Genomic DNA, 18,108 nt, shown 5'->3' on the forward strand with positions numbered 1-18,108 from the left:
TGAAAAATCATCTTTAGTTCACCAACCGAATATTCCCTTAAGAACACTAGCTTTCGGCTTCCCAGTCTGAGGTACACATCCGGCTGACCCGGCAGTAACAATCGCAGAGGTGCCCCCCTTATGCCCTAGCCGAATTAACGGGAACTTAGGGCATAAATACAAGATCCAGGCAACCCAGCTTGGCCAAAACTTAAGTCATATCAATGCATATAATGGTGAATAAAGGGTACATGCGAAAGCATAACACATGTGTTGGGCATAAAGCCCGTATGAATAAGCTTCTGTTAAAGAAGCCCCCAGGTGTAATGAGCGCGGATAGCGCGTCAGTTGCGTGCAAACAAGGCATGAATGGGCGCCTAAAGGCTGTGAGAGAAAAGAAAAGGATAAGGAGAAAAATATAAGTCAGATAGTGTATAAAAAATGGACAGAGGAAGGAGACGAATACAGAGTCCGGCGTTAGGCGTAGAATCTTCGAAGTCGGGCTGCGTTCCATGGGTTCGGCTCGAGTCGATTATCCGATGCATCCCACAGACGGTACGCTCCACCAGTCAGGACTTGGTCAATGATGAAGGGACCTTCCCATTTGGGCTTGAGTTTGTCCTTTTTCTTATCCGGCAGGCGTAGAACCAACTCGCCAATATTGTAAGTTTTGGCCCGTACTTCTCTGCTTTGGTATCGTCGAGCCTGCTGTTGATAGAATGCGGAACGGGCTTTTGCCATGTCACGCTCCTCCTCCAAGGCGTCCAAACTGTCCTGCCGGTCGAGCTCGGCTTATCTTTCTTCGTACATGCTCACTCAAGGTGAGTCATGAATAATGTCGCAGGGCAGAACCGCCTCTGCGCCGTATACCATAAAGAATGGTGTGTATCCGGTAGTGCGATTCGGCGTGGTCCGCAGCCCCCAGAGTACGGAGTCGAGCTCCTCTACCCAATGCGTGTTAGATTCCTTGAGGGACCGCACTAATCTTGGTTTGATGCCGCTCATGATAAGACCATTTGCTCGCTCGACCTGACCATTAGTTTGTTGGTGATAGACTGAAGCATAATTAAGCTTGATGCCCATGTTTTTGCACCAGAGTTTTACCTCGTCGGCCGTAAAGTTTGTGCCATTATCAATGATGATGCTGTGGGGGACGCCGTAATGGTGTACGACCCCGGATATGGAGTCTATCACCGGTCCGAATTCGGCTGTCTTAACAGGCTTGGCTTCTATCAATTTGGTGAACTTATCCATCATGACCACTAAGTATTTTTGCTTGTGGGTTCCTCCTTTAAGGGGTCCAACCATGTCAAGCCCCCAGACCGCAAAGGGCCAGGTGATGGGGATAGTTTTGAGGGCGGTGGGTGGCATATGGCTTTGGTTAGCAAAAAGCTGGCAACCAACGCATCGTTGGACTAAGTCTCGAGCGTCTGCCCGGGCCGTCGGCCAATAGAAGCCTGTACGGAAGGCCTTGCTTACAAGGGCCCGGGCTGCCGCGTGGTGACCGCCGAGTCCGACATGAATTTTAGCCAGAAGATTCCGCCCTTCCTCTTCGGAGATGCACCTTTGAAGGACTCCGGTGGTGCTTTTCTTATAAAGCTCTCCCTCATGCACTTTATAGGCTTTGGATCGCCGCACTATGCAGCGTGCCTCATTTTGGTCCGCAGGAAGTTCCTGCTTAGTTAGGTAGGCTAGGAATGGTTCTGTCCACGGGGCGGTGACTGCCATTATTACGTGGGCTGAAGATGTTATTTCGTTGGCAGAGCCTCCAATTATGTCAGAATGTTCGGTGTCGGGCAGTGCGGTTGGGTCCGGGCTGTTATTTCCTGGTTCCCCTTCCCATACTACGGACGGCTTGAACAACCTCTCCAAGCAGATGTTGGGAGGGACGGCATCGCGTTTTGCGCCGATGCGTGCCAGGACGTCTGCTGCCTGATTGTTTTCCCAGGCTATATGGTGAAATTCGAGCCCCTTGAACCGAGCTGACATTTTTAGGACGGCATTGCGATAAGCTACCATTTTCGGATCCTTCGCATCAAAGTCTCCATTTATTTGGGATATCGTGAGGTTCGAATCCCCGCGCACCTCTAGGCGTTGAATGCCCATGGATACTGCCATCCGGAGACCATGTAGAAGGGCCTCGTATTCGACTGCGTTGTTGGAGTCCGTATACATTATCTGTAGTACGTATTGAACTGTATCTCCTGTTGGGGACGTCAAAACGACGCCAGCCCCAGACCAGCCAACATTTTGGAGCCGTCGAAGTGCATAATCCAGTTTGAATATGTGCCGTACTCTTTAGGGAGTTCGGCTTCCGTCCACTCGGCAACGAAGTCGGCCAAAACTTGCGACTTAATAGCTTGCCGTGGCTTGTAAGTTATGTCTAACGGGAGGAGCTCAATGGCCCATTTGGCAATCCGGCCCGTCGCGTCACGGTTGTTTATAATATTATTAAGTGGTACTTCCGAGGCTACCATTATTGAACACTCTTGAAATTAGTGTCGCAGCTTCCGGGATGCCATAAATACCGCGTACGCTATCTTTTGATAATGCGGGTACCGTGACTTGCGTGGAGTAAGGACAGTGGACACATAGTAAACCTACTTTTGAAGGGGGAATTTGTGTCCGTCCGTTTCTCGTTCGACGACGAGCACTGCGCTTACAACTTGATGAGTTGCCACAATGTATAATAGCATTGGTTTGCCAATGTTTGGCGCGGCCAGGACTGGGTTTGTTGCCAATATGGCTTTTATTTCGTTGAGTCCGGCCGTGGCGGCATCCGTCCACTCGAAGTGTTCGGTGCGCCGGAGGAGGCGATAAAGGGGTAATGCCTTTTCTCCCAAGCGGGAGATAAAGCGCCTTAGAGCCGCCACGCATCCGGTCATTTTTTATTTGTTTGAGGTCCTTTGGGATGTCCAGTTGTGACAGAGCTCGGATCTTGGCTGGATTTGCTTCAATTCCTCTACCGAATACAATGAAGCCCAAGAGCTTTCCGGCTGGTACGCCGAAAACGCATTTTTCCGGGTTGAGCTTGATGTCGTATGTTCGGAGGTTATCGAATGTGAGCCTCAAGTCGTCTACTAGAGATTCTACATGCTTGGTTTTGATGACCACGTCATCTACGTATGCCTCCACTGTTTTGCCGATCTGGTTTGCCAGACATGTCTGAATCATGCGCTGATATGTTGTGCCGGCGTTTTTGATCCCGAATGGCATTGTGTTGAAGCAGAATGGGCCGTACGGTGTGATGAATGTCGTTGCGGCTTGGTCTGGCTCTGCCATTTTAATTTGATGGTAGCCGGAGTATGCATCGAGGAAACACAATGAATCGTGTCCTGCGGTAGTGTTGATGATTTGATCGATGCGGGGGAGGGGGAAGGGATCCTTTGGGCAGGCCTTGTTAAGGTCCTTCAAATCGACGCACAAGCGCCAGGATTTGTCCTTCTTTGGAACCATCACCAGGTTTGCTAGCCAGTCCGGATGTTTTATGTCACTGATGAATCTGGCCTCCAATAGCTTGGCTAGTTCCTCTCCCATGGCTTGTCTCTTAGGTTCGGAGAAACGCCGAAGAGCCTGCTTGACTGGCTTGAATCCTTTTAGGATATTTAGGCTGTGCTCGGCCAGCCTGCGTGGGATTCCTGGCATGTCTGAAGGGTGCCAGGCAAAAATGTCCCAGTTCTCGCGTAGGAACTCTCGTAGTGCGGCGTCGACATGAGGGTTTAATTGTGCCCCAATGGAAGCTATTTTTGTAGGGTCCGTCCGTTGGATGGACTTGGAATTTGACTATTTCGTCCGCCGGTTTAAAGGAGGTGGACTTGGATCTTTTATCGAGTATCACGTCGTCTCTGTTCACCATGGAGCGCAGCGCAGTCAGTTCCTCGGCCGCTAGGGCTTCGGATAGTGCCTCGAGGGCCAGTGCGGCTGTCTTATTTTCGGCACGGAGTGCTATGTCCGGATCACTAGCAAGAGTGATGATTCCGTTGGGCCCGGGCATTTTGAGCTTCATGTACCCGTAATGGGGTATGGCTTGGAAGATTGTAAACGCCTCCCGCCCAAATAGGACGTGGTATCCGCTACTGAACAGGGCCACTTGGAATGTGACCTCTTCGGACCTGTAATTATCCGGCATGCCGAACACCACATCTAGTGTGATTTTCCATGTACAGCGCGCTTCCTGGCTGGGGATTATTCCTCTAAAGGTTGTGCTGCTTCGCTCGATGCGGTTCCACTCTATTTCCATTTTTCGCAGGGTTTCCTCATAAATGAGGTTCAATCCGCTGCCACTGTCCATGAGTACCTTGGTGAGTCAAAAGCCGTCCACTATTGGACTGAGGACCAATGCGGCTGGTGCTCAGGCTGTTCGGAATTTAGGTTCTTCACTGGCATTAAAAGTAATAGTTGTGTCACTCCATGGGTTTATTGTTGTCGCGTGGTAGACCTCGGCAAGGCTGCGGAGTGTTTATTTTCGCATATTATTTGATGCGAAAGTCTCGAAGACTGTTAATACCGTACTGGTATCCCTGGGCTGGTGCTCTGTGGCTTCTGGGATTAGAAGATCTTCGCCACTTTTGGCCACCTGCCGGAGTATCCAACATGCTCTAAGGCTATGAGTTGGTGTGGCGCCCTCTGCACTGTGAATTTTACAGGGTCCATTGAGCCATCCCTCCAGTACAGTTCCCTGCCCTGTAGAGGGTTTTCACTTTTTGGTGTTTAACCCGGGTGTCTCGCGATAATGCACCCTTTTATTTCGGACTGGGTTTGTATTCAGGGCCGGATTATCCCAAAATTTTATTTCGGTTTTCCAGGCGCTTTCCATCGCACAGTACTTTCGTACTATGGACGCCAAGTTGGCAAAGCATGTAATTTCATGGCGACTTATGGCGTTGAGGATTCCCTTGTCCGTGCAATTATTGTAGAAGAATGAAATTGCGTCTTCCTCGCGGCAGTCCTTTATCCTGTTCATGACCAGGAGGAATCTGGCCCAGTAATGGTGTACTGTTTCTTCGGGCTCTTGCCTAATTTGGGATAGATTGCTTATGTTTGGGTTGGTGGGTGGAATTGAATCCGAATCCTCACCCAATCTGAGACTCAGGGGCCAAGGAGTTTCCGAACTCGGAAGTTTGGATTCTTGGATGTTTTCCAATGAATCTAGCCCGCTGCCTGACTCTAGGTTCAGGTCTTGAGTGACGTCCTCCCCTCCGCGGGTATCCGGCTTGGAGGGATCGGGAATCCAGACATAGCTAGTCCTTAAGATAGATGAAGGGTTGCCGCATTGTTCATCCACCACTGCAACATGATGGGTGACCTGGGGAGAGTTGATCTCTCTCAGATCGGGTTTAGGCCCAATCTGATCATAGTCTATAGCGACTCCCAGGGCGGCGATGCGATCCAAGAGCTCGTTTAGGGAAGAGAGCTCCATTGGATCTAACTGCTCGGCGAGTTCCGAGTTGACATGAAGATTGCTTTCGATGACTCGAGAAGTCATCGTCAGTGCAGTGGCTGAATAGGCGGTCATAAGAAAACCACCTAGCCGGAGAGTTTGGCCGACAACCAAAGCTCCCTTAGCAACAGTGCCGTCTTTAAAGACGGATGAGGCATCCTTCCTGATGGCGACGACACAACGGAACTCTCAATGAAAGCACCAATGTCGGTGTCAAAACCGGCGGATCTCGGGTAGGGGGTCCTGAACTGTGCGTCTAGGCCGGATGGTAACAGGAGGAAGGGGACACAATGTTTTACCCAGGTTCGGGCCCTGTTGATGGAGGTAAAACCCTACGTCCTGCTTGATTAATATTGATGATATGGGCAGTACAAGAGTAGATCTACCACGAGATCGAAGAGGTTAAACCCTAGAAGCTAGCCTATGGTATGATTGTCTGTTGTCCTACGGACTAAAACCCTTCGGTTTATATAGACACCGGAAGGGTCTAGGGTTACACAAGGTCGGTTACAAAGGAGGAGATATGCATATTCGTATTGCCTAGCTTGCCTTCCACGCCAAGTAGAGTCCCACCCGGACACGAGACGAAGTCTTCAATCTTGTATCTTCATAGTCCAACAGTCCAGCCAAAGAATATAATCCGGCTGTCCGGAGATCCCCTAATCCAGGACTCCCTCAAGCACGTTGAGCTCGCCGCCAACGCCGCTGCTCCTCAAACGTCGGTTGGTGACCCGGCATACTTGGGCGTGAGTATGTCGTTGATGGATCCATATGTATCTTTATCTTTTCGTCAAATCCATGTAGTAGTATATGGTACCACTAGTAATTATCTTACCTTCCGCATCAACTTCATAATCTTCGTACATACTCCATGCATGAACCGCACCAGAACCAAACTTCTCATTACTCTAGGGAAAATCGTTATTTCTACCTATCAGTCGCACCATGGAGCAGAACCAAATTTTACAAGTTACAAGTTCAAAAGGAAAAGCCTGCCGTGTTCATGTACGTCGCACCCCCACATGGTTGAACTGGCACGCTGCTCAAGGGGTAATGCTTGCTGTGTTGCATTTTCACTTACAAGTGGGACTGCAGTTGAGCAAACCGACTATCTGCAAACCCCCACCCCTCCCACCGCGCGATGGCTAGGAAAACAGGAGGGAGAAGAGATGGCTATAGCATGGACTCCAAGAAAATTGGTGTCGGATGGGACTCGTGTGGCTGGCGTGTGCCGTACTGCTAGACGTGAATGCTAGTTATGGCCCATGCCACCCCACTATATCGAGCCTATATGAATGTGCTGGTTACATAGAACAAATTTCCTGGAGTCCGTGCTCAGCCCTCCTCTATCTCTCTTCTCAGCCAGCCAGCAGACGCGCGGAGCCCATCGTCTGTTTGCTCACATGCGGTCCCACATGTTAGTGAAAACGCAGGAGGAACCACTGAACTTGCACATCTTTCACCTTGATGTGCTGGTGATGAAAAAGAAATCCAATAAAGATCTTCGGTGGCTGCTTTTGGAGTTACTCAAGAGTAGTAAGATTCTATTTACAGTTTAACCAAAGATGCACATCATGTGGCTTCAACTACCACTCCATTTTCTTACATGACACGACCTGGATGCTGGATGTCCCACGTGTCGGCAAAATGAGGAAGAACTCGACCAAATCTTCTCCACATTTAGATCGGAGGAGTAGGAAACACGGCAAGCCCTGTTCCTACATCATACTACTACGTACAAGCCCACATCACGTAGTCACGCTATCACCATATTTCTCAGCCTCCGTGCAACACCTAGCTCTAGTTGATCTAACTAGAACTAACTATTGGTTGGCTCTATGTGATATGGCAACTTCATACTACTATGGATGTTGGCTGTACTACTACGGCACTAACACTCCAAGAAGTGAGTCGAAAACCATTTATAAATTGAGATTGTGACATGCATATGCAAATGCACCATTCATTACATACAACAAGTCATCAACACACAACGACAACGAGGATACATGTTGGATTATAGATTAGTTCCAAGAAAACATTCTAGTAAACACTAAAGTTTTCATCACACAACAAATAACAAGCAATGAAATGAACTTCAGCTCAACCACTCCTTGGCGTTGGAAACACTTGCTTTGAACCAGAGGAGTTTCTCTGGGAAGGGGCAGCTACTGTCAATCTCAAGACCAACGCATGACTGATCATCTAGGCTGAAGCAGCCTATTTCATGACCCATATTGTGATAGCCACGGTAGGGAAGCATAGCAATGCCCGAGCTATAGATACAATTGCTTCTCATAAATGGTAGTAACGTTGTGTCAACATTAGCTGGATCGCCTTTCACCATGATTGGATAGTTTTGTCCAAGGAAGAGCGAGTTTCCTCCAAGACTTTTAATACGGAACCAGGGAGAAGGTGTTGGCGCTAGTACACTAGTATCCATCCCGAATACCCTGCAACGGATGTTGGAATAGGTCCGGAGAGTGCGACCATGTGAGACAACACCTACTTCCTTAGTCACATCAGCAGTGCCGTGTATACAGACAAGAAGAGGTGATCCATCGGAATAAGTTGCCAGGCGCCACTGAGTACTCCTATATGGGTCCTCATGCTCGTGATATCAGCATCGTCATCTCCCCCTTGGTTATAAAAAATTTCAAGTATAAGTGGTGGAATGTTCACAGGACCTTGGAAACACAAGAAGGTTAATTAGTAAAGGGAAACTAGCTAACCCACATGCATGTGGATGAACCAATTATAATTACGGTGGAAGACAAATGTACCGAAAGCATCAAGATTCCATGCAAAAACAGTGCCACGAGTGGTGGCAGCAAACACAAGACCCTCGTATTGAATTGCATCACAGTACTCATCCGTGTATAGAAACTGATTTTTGAGAAATATCCACCGAGTTGGACCTTGAAGGACGGCAACAAGCTTGTTGAAGATAGCAACAACACAAGCATTCCTGTAACCCCAAGAGCGGTTGGGAACTCGACAAATTGCTATCTTCTGTAGATGATAGTCACCATGATCGTAGTTGAACGTACGTAGAATACCGGTGTGCTCAACCTCTGGGTAGTCTGAGATTTTTGGAAGTTGAACCCGATGACGAGTGTACACGTTCACAAGTTCCCACTCGCAGTTGTACCCAATATAAACAACCCAATCTCCGTTTGCGCCTGCCCAAGCCTTACCCTCAAGCGATGTCATCTTAACATCACACGTATCATTATCAAGCGGCACCAACTTGCACAAGGCGAGGCCTCTATCGTCCGCGCGCTAGTGAGCAGGGTCACGGTGAAGAAGATAGGGGAGATCAAACCGCTCCTGGACCCTTGGGTTCCTTGTAATGATGTTATTAGTTGAGTCGAGAATGGTCTTGAACGAACCTGCCATGCTAGCCGAGGTGATGACGTCGCATCGATCAATGAGTTCTTCCACCACGTCATCATTCTGATCAGGGCAAGAATAACGTGGTCGTTTCCAGTATGTTCCCTCCATGGAGAAGACGGTCGAACAACGGCAGAAGGAAGGGTTAAGGCAAATGGAGGAGGGAGGAAGAGCGTGCGATAATAGTTCCAAATTGAGAGGGAAAGGCGAAGAGTCGGTGGACGGTTGCCACGGTACACGAAGAGGCACCCCGGCCTACATAGACGTCCGTTCGGAAATTGTACAAAAGGACTCACCGTCATCTCACTGACATGTGGGAACGGGACCACATGTCAACAAAGAGGCTAGTGGGGAGCGGACGGTTGCCACAAAGGTCACACACTGACGACAATGCCCTCCTGTCAGACCTAACGCCCGCGCGAGATCGCTTCTGTCCTCCACACGAGCGAAGCCACAAAGGTCCGTTTGGGGTCGTGAGTTGGAGTTGGCCTTACAAGTGGGACCGCAGTTGAGGAAACCAACTATCGGCAAACCCCCACCTCGCCCGCTACGCGATGGCTCAGTTAGAGAAACGACGAGGTTGAAGAGATAGCTGTAGCACGGACTCCAAGGAATATGGCGTCAGATGGAAGTCGTGCTGGTGGCGCGTGCCGTACTCCTGGACGTGAATGCTTGTTCTGGCCCATGCCACCCTAGTGCACTACTCCACCTCACATTTACATATGGCCCACCTCACACTGTGGCCAAATTTCCTGGAGTCTGTGCTAGGTTAAACAGTGTTCTTTGTGAGGGTGGGTGGCTGGTCTCAAGTTTAAAACTTGTTGTATTACGTATACGTAGACGTAGAGATAGTGCAACAGTTTTGAAAGTTTGAACCCAAACATCAGAATGCAATTTCTACTGGACTCATCCGAGGACCTAGGATGATGGGATTCACTGCTACAGTAAAACACCCGCCCGACGCGTGAAGCATGTGAAGCTAGTACAAATAGTAGTAGTACTATTGTTGGTTGGACTCATCCGATAACCTGTTGCAATGCACGTACAATTATGTCTTCGGAAAATATATTTTTGCCTCGTCGCAGCACCCACTCAGAGAAGCGACTCGAAAGCCATTCATAAATTTAGTAAGTCTATCTTAGGCATATCATTTTATTACATACAACAGCTCATGAACCCACAACGACAATGACTATACATTCTAGTAAATACTAAAGTTCTTCTCATCGCACAACAAATAACAAGCAATGAAATGAACTTCAGCTCAACCACTCCTTGGCATTGGAAACACTTGCTTTGAACCAGAAGAGTTTCTCTAGGAAGGGGCAGCTACTATCAATCTCGAGACCAACGCAGGACTGATCATCCAGGCTGAAGCGGCCTATTTCATGACCCATATTGTGATAGCCACGATAGGGAAGCATAGCAATGCCCAAGGTATAGATACAATTGCTTCTCATAAATGGTAGTAACGTTGTGTCAACATCAACTGGATCACCTTTCACCATGATTGGATAGTTTTGTCCAAGGAAGAACAAGTTTCCTCCAAGACTTTTAATACTGAACCAGGGACAGGTGTTGGCGCTAGTACACTAGTATCCATCCCAAATACCCTGCAACGGATGTTGGAATAGGTCTAGAGAGTGCGACCATGCGAGACAACACCTGCTTCCTTAGTAACATCAATAGTGCCCTGTATACAGACAAGAAGAGGTGATCCATCAGAATAAGTTGCCAGGCGCCATTGAGTATATGGGTCCTACTCGTCCTCATGCTCGTGAACATCAGCATCGTCATCTCCCCCTTGGTTATAAATTTTTCAAGTATAGGTGGTGGAATGTTCATAGGACCTTGGAAGCACAAGAAGGTTGATTAATTAGTAAAGCGAAACTATATAACCCGCATGCATGTGGATGAAACAATTATAATTATGGTGGAAGACAAACGTACCGAAAGTATGATGATTCCATGCAAAAATAGGGCCACGAGTGGTGACAACAAACACAAGACCCTCGTATTGAATTGCATCACGGTACTCACCCATGTACAGAAATTGATTTTTCAGCAATATCCATCGAGGCGTGGAAGTAAGGAAGGCAACAAGCTTGTCGAAGATAGCAACAACTTCATAGTTCGTGTAATCCCAAGAGCGGTTGGGAACTTGACAAATTGCTATCTTCCATAGACGATAGTTACCATGATCGTATTTGAACTCACGTAGATCATCTGTGTGCTCAACCTCTGGGCGGTCTGAGATTTTTGGAAGTGGAACCCGGTGACGAGTGTACACATTCACAAGTTCCCACCCGCAGTTGTACCCAATATAAACAACCCAATCTTCATTTGTGCCCGCCCAAGCCTTGCCCTCAAGCGATGGCATCTTAACATCACATGTATCATTATCAAGCGGCATCAACTTTCACAAGGTGAGGCTTCCGTCGTCCCCGCGCCAGTGAGCAGGGTCACGGTGAAGAAGATAGGGGAGATCAAATCGCTCCTGGACCCTTGGGTTCCCCGTAATGATGTTATTAGTTGAGTCAAGAATGGTCTTGAACGAACCTGCCATGCTAGCCGAGGTGATGATGTCGCACCGATCAATGAGTTCCTCTACCGCGTCATCATTTAGATTGGCGCAAGAATAACGGGGTCGTTTCCAGCCTGTTCCCTCCATGGAGAAGACGATCGAACAATGGCAGAAGGAAGGGTGATGGCAAAAGGAGGAGGGAGGAAGGGCGTGCGACAGTAGTTCCAAATCGAGAGGAAAGGTGAAGAGTCGATGGACGGTTGCCACGGTACACGAAGAGGCGCCCCGGCCTACATAGACGTCCATTCGGAAATTGTACGAAAGGACTCACCGTCGTGTCACTGACATGTTGGAATGGGACCACATGGAAGTTCAGTACTCTATATCTGGACCAGACCTGTTACTTTGCTCTGAATGTTGAACTTTCCGTTTGAACGTATGGAATGCGTTGTTATTTTTTTAAATGGATTGTATTTGTCCGCCATGGGTTTAGAGGCTGACTTGTGGGCCTACCAGGTTGATGCGTACATAATCAGGAGATGATTGTACCTAGAGAGGATGACTGCATGGACCCACCAAGGTTATGGCAGTACGCAAGCAAGTGCCTCCTTATTTCAAGCCAATAAAAATGGCTCCCCCTAATGGATTTCTGACATCTGGGTCCCATGCCATTGTCAACGTAGTCAATAAACGAGAGAATTTCACAACGAGCGGCTGACACCAGGGACCCAACAGCTCACCCAGTTATTTTTGTCTTGGGTTAATTTGATAAATGCCACTCCAAATCTGGTGATTCCGAGAAATTCCACTGCAATTTCCAAACTTTGAAAAATGCCATTTCATGCCATTTCCATTGGCATTTTTCGAAGTCTGGAGTGGCGTTTTTCAAAGTTTGTAGTGGCGTTTTTCAAAGTTTGCCAAAATTGCAGTGGCATTTTTCAAAGTTTGGAAATTACAGTGGCATTTTTATGAATCGCCATAATTGGAGTGGCATTTATCTAATTTGTTTTTGAGACGGAAGAGGGTGTCAACTGGGCTGTGCGGGGCACTCTGGCCTGTCTAGACAGCCTTTTCTTTTATGTTTACCACAGACCGACCCAATAGTTTTTTTCTTTCTTTCTGAAAATGGCTAGCCCAGTTTTTTTGTGATTTGTCAAGTAAGTCGCTTTGTCAGGCCTATTGGGCTGCAAATCATTCAAGACGAGGAGAGCTTCATTCGTCTGACCGAGAAAATGGCCCATCAGCAATGAGAAATGGCTTGTACATTTTTAAAACACATCAAACCAGCAATTAGTTTCAATCTTTTTTCATTTAAAGATTTTAAATTGCAATGATTTTTATGCGTGGACAATTTGTTGGATTTTATATTGATATACATTTATTTCTAAAATCAGTTTGAATGTGACTCGAAATTTCGGGATTAAAAACAGTTCGGACCGCACCAAAATATGCAAAATTTCATATAATTTTTTAACTGTGGCCACAATATGGGCTGTAATGCTAAGAAAAAGAATATGGGCTCCAAAAAACCCCCTAAGAATTAGCAAATGGGCTGTAAATTATTAGAAATAATGGCAGATGGGCTATATGCTGTTTTCCACAGATTTGAGGCTTTCCTAAAAAAAGGTTGACGCACAAGCAGTGACTGTTGTATGTCCATCCAACGGCTGTCGTGCTTCTTCAATCTCTGTTCTTCTTGTTCTAGCCCCTCAAATAAGAGCCGGCGGAACTACCTGCTCCCTCCTCCCGCGGTCGGCTGTGCTGCCGCATAGGCCTCACCGCCCCATCGTACTCCCATCGCTGGCCTAGCCATCCCTCTACTCACCCACACCTGCTGTTATTCTCCAGCGACGGCAGACGAACCAGTAAACCCTCGTACTCCCCTCCGCGTGGGAAACAACTGCCGAGTCTTCCCTGGCTCCATGTCGTTCCCTCGGCCTCGCCGTCGTCCACCGCCCTGGTTCTCTCGGCATGGCGTGTTCAACGACCGACATGCATCTGAAGTGGACTATATGTGGAGAAGCCGACAGCTGGGTCCATGGCCGCACGCAAGGAAATGCCTCCTTATTACGTGCAAAATAATGATTCCTCCACCTGACATCTGGGACCCACCGTAAGGATCTCTGTATTTCGCAGAAAAAAAATGTTCCCACCGCTGACAGCTCGGACCCACCAGCTATATCTTCGCACGCAAGGAAGTGCCTCCTTATTACGCACAGAAAAATGAATACTCCCCTGCTAGCTGGGACCCAGCATTATGGGAGGCTGATTTGTGGGCCTACTAAGTTGACGCGGACGGAGGGCTTTGTCAACTTAGTCAATATGAATGATTCTAGCTCCAGTGACCGTACGATGTCCATCAAATGGCCGTAGTGCTACTTCAACCTCTGGTCTTCTTGCTCCAGCCGCCCAAAGCAGCATCGGGCGTGCCACGTGCTCCTGCCTCCCGTGGCCGGCCATGATGCCACGAAGGCCTCACTGCCCCTACTACTCCCATCGCTGGCCCGGTCATCCCTCTACTCACCCACACCCCCTGTTATTCCGCGGCGATGACAACCTCACACCGCAACTGAACCAGTGAAACCTCGTACTCCTCTCCACCTGGGCAACCACTGCAGCGTCTTCCCCGGCTCCATGTCGTCCCCTTCCTAGGCCTCGCTGTCGTCCACCGCCCTGGTGCTCTCGGCGCGGCGTGGTCAATGTGGTCAAGGAACGACTTCCATCGAAAGAGTACTGTACGTGAAGAGGCTGACAGCTGGGTCCACATCCGCAATAAGGAAGTGCCTCCTTATTACGCGCAAAAAAATGATTCCTCCACCTGACATCTGGGACCCACCGTAAGGACCTCTGTATTTCGTGAAAAAAACATTCCCGCCGCTGACAGCTCGGACCCACCAGCTATATCTTCGCACGCAAGGAAGTGCCTCCTTATTACGCACAGAAAAATGAATACCCCCTGCTAGCTGGGATCCAGCATAATGGGATGCTGACTTGTGGGCCTAGTAAGTTGACGCGGACGGAGGGCTTTGTCAATTTAGTCAATATGACCGTACAATGTCCATCAAATGGCTGTAGTGCTACTTCAACCTCTGGTCTTCTTGCTCCACCCGCCCAAAGCAGCGCCGGGCGTGCTCCTGCCTCCCATGGCCGGCTGTGATGCCGCGGAGGCCTCACCGCCCCTACTACCCCCACCGCTAGCCTGGCCATCCCTCTACTCACCACAGCCCCTGTTACTCTGTGGCGACAGCAACCTCACACCGCAGTCGAACCTGTGAACCCTCGTACTCCTCTCCGCCTGGGCAACCACTGCTGCGTCTTCCCCGGCTCCGCGCCATCCCCTTCCTAGGCCTCGCCGTCGTCCACCACCCTGGTGCTCTCGGCGCGGTGTGGTCAACATGGTCAAGGAACGACTTCTATCGGAAGAGTACCGTACGTGGAGAGGCTGACAGCTGGGCCCACGGCCGCAGCTAGGAAGTGCCTCCTTATTACGCACAAAATAATTATTCCTCCACCTGACAGCAGGGACACACCGAACGGGCCATCATATTTTGCGAAAATGTTTCCCCCTGACTGCTGGGACCCACCAGCTACATCTTCGCATGCAAGGAAGTGCGTCTAGATTACGGGCAAAAAAATGATTCACCCCCTGACTGCTGGGACCCACCAGCTATATCTTCGCATGCAAGGAAGTGCCTGACGGTTGGGACCCACCTGGTCGAAGCATACGCAGCATTGTCATTTTGGTCACGAACGTGTACGCACATAGTGGTCGATGTAGAGGCACTCACGTGTTGTAGTAGAGGCACACCCATGTCGTAGTTGAGGCGCGCATGTAGCATGTACACGTACGTACATCGGCCAGGGTGCAAGAAAGAAAATATGGCCACATATGTACATACGGGCGGGGTCTCGAACGCCTACTCGTGCACACGTATGGCCAGGGCTCGTGTACATGGCTGGGTCAGAACGGAGAAGTTGCGCCGTCGTCGTGATCATGGGGAGGCAACCGGATGGATCGGAACAGAATGCATCGCCGTTTTCATCGGGAGCCGACCGGCTTGGACGGAACAACCGATGGAAACGAGGCCTGGTGTACCGCAAAACGGAGGAAACAGCCTTGTGTTCGACCGACCACGGTGGAAACGGGATCCTGTTCATCGGGAGGGGTCTGGCGTACTGATGTCTACTACACAACCTTCTTCTTGTAGACGTTGTCGGGCCTCCAAGTGCAGAGGTTTGTAGGACAGTATCAAATTTCCCTCAAGTGGATGACCTAAGGTTTATCAACCTGTGGGAGGCGTAGGATGAAGATGACATGTCTCAAACAACCCTGCAACCAAATAACAAAGAGTCTCTTGTGTCCCCAACACACCCAATACAATGGTAAATTGTATAGGTGCACTAGTTCAGTGAAGAGATGGTGATACAAGTGCAATATGGATGGTAGATATAGGTTTTTGTAATCTAAAAAATATAAAAACAGCAATGTAACTAATGATAAAAGTGAGCGAAAATGGTATTGCAATGCGTTGAAACAAGGCCTAGGGTTCATACTTTCACTAGTGCAAGTTCTCTCAAAAATAATAACATAATTGGATCATATAACTATCCCTCAACATGCAACAAAGAGTCACTCCAAAGTCACTAATAGAAGAGAACAAATGATGAGATTATTGTAGGGTACGAGATCACCTCAAAGTTATCCTTTTTGATCGATCTATTCAAGAGTCCATAGTAAAATAACACGAAGCTATTCTTTCCATTCGATCTATCCTAGAGCTGGTACTAGAATAACACCTCAAGACACAAATCAACCAAAACCCTAATGTCACCTAGATACTCCAATGTCACCTCAAGTATCCGTGGGTATGATTATACGATATGCATCACACAATCTCAAATTCATCTATTCAACCAACACAAAGAACTTCAAAGAGTGCCCGAAAGTTTCTACCGGAGAGTCAAGATGAAAACGTGTGCCAACCCCTATGCATAAGTTCTCAAGGTCACGGAACTCGCAAGTTGATCACCAAAACATACATCAAGTGGATCACGTGAATATCCCATTGTCACCACAGATAAGCACATGCAAGACATACATAAAGTGTTCTCAAATCCTTAAAGACTCAATCCGATAAGATAACTTCGAAGGGAAAACTCAATTCATCACAAGGAGATAGAGGGGGAGAAACATCATAAGATCCAACTATAATAGCAAAGCTTGCGATACATCAAGATCGTGCCGAATCAAGAACACGAGAGAGAGAGATCAAACACAGCTACTGGTACATACCCTCAGCCCCAAGGGTGAACTACTCCCTCCTCATCATGGAGAGCGCCGGGATGATTAAGATGGCCACTCGTGATGGATCCCCCTCCGGCAGGGTGCCGGAACGGGTCTAGCTTGGTTTTCGGTGGCTACGGAGGCTTGCGGCGGCGGAACTACCGCTCTAGGTTATTTCCTGGAGGTTTATGTATTTATAGGAATTTTTGGCGTCGGGAACAAGTCAGGGGGGTCCCCGAGTCGTCCACGAGATAGGGGGCGCGCCCCCACCCTCGTGGAAGGCTTAGGACTCTTCTGGCCCAACTCTTTTACTCCGGGGCTTCTTTTGGTCCATAAAAAATCATCAAAAATTGGCACGTCAATTGGACTCCGTTTGGTATTCCTTTTCTGTAAAACTCAAAAACAAGGGAAAAACAGAAACTGGCACTGGGCTCTAGGTTAATCGGTTAGTCCCAAAAATCATATAAAATAGCATATAAATGCGTATAAAATATCCAAGATGGATAGTATAATAGCGTGGAACAATCAAAAATTATAGATACGTTGGAGACGTATCACGTACCGCAAAATGGAGGAAACGGATCTCCTATGGTGGAAACGGGGTCCTGTTGATCGGGAGGGGTGTGGTGTACAGCAAAACAGAGGAAACGGACTTGTGTTGGAGCGCTAAGGTCGAAACAGGGGTTCTGTTCATCGGGAGGGTGTGGCGTACCACAAAACGGGACTCCACGGGATACTGTTCATCTCCACCATCGACTGCCTCCACGGGCTACTGTTCATCCACCATCGACTCCCTCCATGGGCTCTTGTTCATCCACCGCCGACCTCCTCCAGCCTCCACCTGCGACTGTTCATCCACAGGCTCCTGTTCATCCAGCCTCCACTGCTCCTCCACCGGCTACTGTTCAGCCAACCCTCTCCACGGGGTCCTGTTCAACCAGCCCCACGGGCTACTGTTCATCCAGCCCTCCACCAGCTATTGTTCATCCAGCCCTCCACCAGCTATTGTTCAACCAGCCCTCCACCGGCTACTGTTCAACCAGCCCTCCACGGGGTCCTGTTCATCCAGCCCTCCACGGGGTCCTGTTCATCCACCGGCTCGATCGATCGGGGTACTGTTCATCCAGCGGCAACAACCTCTACTACCACGGGGTCCGGTTCATCTAACCCCCCACCGGGAATAGTTCATCCAAACCCGCTCAACAACACTCACTGTTCATCAAGAGAAGGAGGCAGTAGTGTTCGATCGGCTTCAGTTAGCAGCAATAGCAAAGGAATCACTCGGGTTTAGTTAACAGCAAGGGATCGATCGATGCTCGGGTTCAGTAACGTGTAGCCTGCAGTGCAATTGCTCGGGTTCAGTTAGAGCCCAACGCCTCGCTCGGGTTCAGTCAGAGCCCAACGCCTCGCACACACGTATGAGAGAAACACACATCGCTCGGTCCCCGACCACCCACCATAACTGGGAACTCCCTGATATTTTCCTCG

Source organism: Triticum dicoccoides, chromosome 5A, assembly GCF_002162155.2.
Source record: "Triticum dicoccoides isolate Atlit2015 ecotype Zavitan chromosome 5A, WEW_v2.0, whole genome shotgun sequence".
NCBI lineage: Eukaryota > Viridiplantae > Streptophyta > Magnoliopsida > Poales > Poaceae > Triticum > Triticum dicoccoides.